The sequence below is a fragment of the Centropristis striata genome, chromosome 1 (assembly GCF_030273125.1).
Source record: "Centropristis striata isolate RG_2023a ecotype Rhode Island chromosome 1, C.striata_1.0, whole genome shotgun sequence".
NCBI lineage: Eukaryota > Metazoa > Chordata > Actinopteri > Perciformes > Serranidae > Centropristis > Centropristis striata.
This window is the reverse complement of record NC_081517.1, coordinates 39,756,619-39,759,051: the sequence shown is the minus strand read 5'-3', so window position 1 is coordinate 39,759,051 and position 2,433 is coordinate 39,756,619.

Below are 2,433 nucleotides of genomic sequence, written 5' to 3'. Positions count from 1 at the left end.
AGTCATCTCTCTCTCTCTCTCTCTCTCTCTCTCTCCTTCGCTCTCTCTCTCTTTTACTGTTGCTTCTCTGTTACTTGCTTGGCAAATGTGAGTATACAGTATGAATAGTTTTACAAGGCCAAGGGAGGAATAACAGTGAGGGGAGGCGGCGGTGGTGGTGTGTGGGATAGAGGAGGGGGGGAGGGTGGGGGGGGGGATAAAGAAAGAGAAAACAGGTTGTCAGTGTGGTTGAACAGCAAAATAGCATTTTCTCCCTCGGGCTCAGCCTCCACAGATGTTTCATTCAGGCCCCATGGCAGGGCCACTCTAAAAAGTGCTCCAGTCCCGACACAATTCAGCCCCTTTGTGCGCTGAAGGAGAGAAGCTCAGCCCACTGTTTACTGCTCGTCCACCCCCCCATCCCCCCTTGTCTAACCCCCCTCCTCATGTTAGCAGGCGGAACAATTGGGGAGGGCCTTGCCCAGAGCTGGGGCGGTGTGGCAGGTCAACAGAATGGGCTGTGAATCCTGTGCCTCTGAATCCTCCGGGTGGGTGGTCCAGCTCTCTCCCCTCTCTGTGTCTCTCTCACACACATACACATAGAAACACACTCTCCTCTCCTCTCCTCTCCTCTCCTCTCCTCTCCTCTCCTCTCCTCTCCTCTCCTCTCTCAGTGATTAGCTCATCCACCGGGCCAGGCCTGGTGCTGGTGCCTGGGCTCTGTGATGTGGTGATAGGTGGCCCGGAGAGGAAGCCAGACGGGGGTCTTTCTTCAGGATTAGCAGGACTCCCAGTTCCTAGTCACCACGAGCTTGGTCCCGGACAGACCAGGTCAGGCCAGCCGGCAGGAGGGGCCTGCGGTGGCCCACGTGGAGCCTGCCAGCGACTGGGTGGCAGTTAACACTAATCCTGCTGCTGATTACCACTGGCATGGGGAAATAAACAGTAATAAATGAACCTACAAGGCTGAGCACACATACACCCTTACAACAACTCCACCCACACAGGACAAGTAATGCTGACACACTTGTTCAGCAACACACACACACACACACACACACACACACACACACACACAAAGCGGCAGCATTACAGCTGTTATTACTATTTTCTCTCTTGGTCTACAAAATGCCAGAAAGTAATAACAAATACATGTTGTTTTCTACCAACAGCCCCGAAGTATTCACATTAAGGATTTCACACTATCATATATTCTCTACATGATTATTGCTGCCAAAATAATTCTCAATAACTTTGTTTATTGTGTATTTTGTCTCTTTTTTTGGCAAATAAATGGCAGGTGGAAAGAGTGAAAAGTCTTTAACCATTACTGTACAAAAGCATGCAAAAAAGTTACAGCTAATGAAAAGTTAAAAGGGTCATTTAAGAGGGACTGGATTATTCACAGGATGTTATCATATGTGTATTATTAATGTGATGTCAATATTTCATATATAAGTACTATGGTTATCACCAATAACGGTATATACCTTAGAAAGAAAAGCTAAAAAAAAAAATCAAATTTCTATGTTTAGGAAGCTAAAAGCAGTAAAATGTTGGTATTTGTACTTAATGACTGACTAAAAATATCAGTCAGTTATTGAATGAGTTGCCATTTATGTGTCTGTTCATCAAACAATTGACTGATTGTTAAACTGCTTTCTCACGATCATCCTGATATCTTCCCCTACCACAGAACATACAATAGTGTGCACTTTTGCCTGAACAATATCATTAGTGATCTTTATTTTAAAAACATTAAACTAAAATACAACTCATGCACATGATTTCTACATTTTGTGAACCTTTTGTACCTCATTTCTTTTACAGTAAGTCAGACAGGAAATGCATTTAGGTAAAGTTAAAGTTACCTTCAGCAAGAAAAGAGGGCGACTGTCTGGGCTTCATCTGGCGTCTTTCCCTTTTGTCACAGCGACATCTAGTGAGCAGAAAATGGTACTGTAAGCAATGGAAAAAATTGCACCAAGTTACCTATTTTGCAACACTATCAGTTTCTCAAGAAAACTGTAAACAGTTTGTCGTTATAAATCAGCAATGTAGTACTTAAAAGAAATAAATGAAAACATAATTTGACACATGAATCCTTTAATAATAAGATGTTAATATTAGATGGAATATTTGCTCTCACAGGTGCACAAACATGCCATATTGTTCACTATATTAGAGACGTTTACACACCTCGTATTGTTTTGTAGAAGAGAGTCTGAAGCAACAAAACAGCAGTGTGTTTCCTCTCACTTAACAAAGATTAAGCAACACCGTTCTTTGATGCATCCTGCTGTGGTCAGGGGCGTTGATCCTCTTTTTTGGTTCCTTTAGAGGCACACAACGCCCTGGGGCACTAAAGAAGAAAGGCAGTGTTTGAAAGCATCACCTTCGGGCTCAAAGCTTTGATACTGTACATCTAGACTTTTCGCACCAAACAAACTTAAG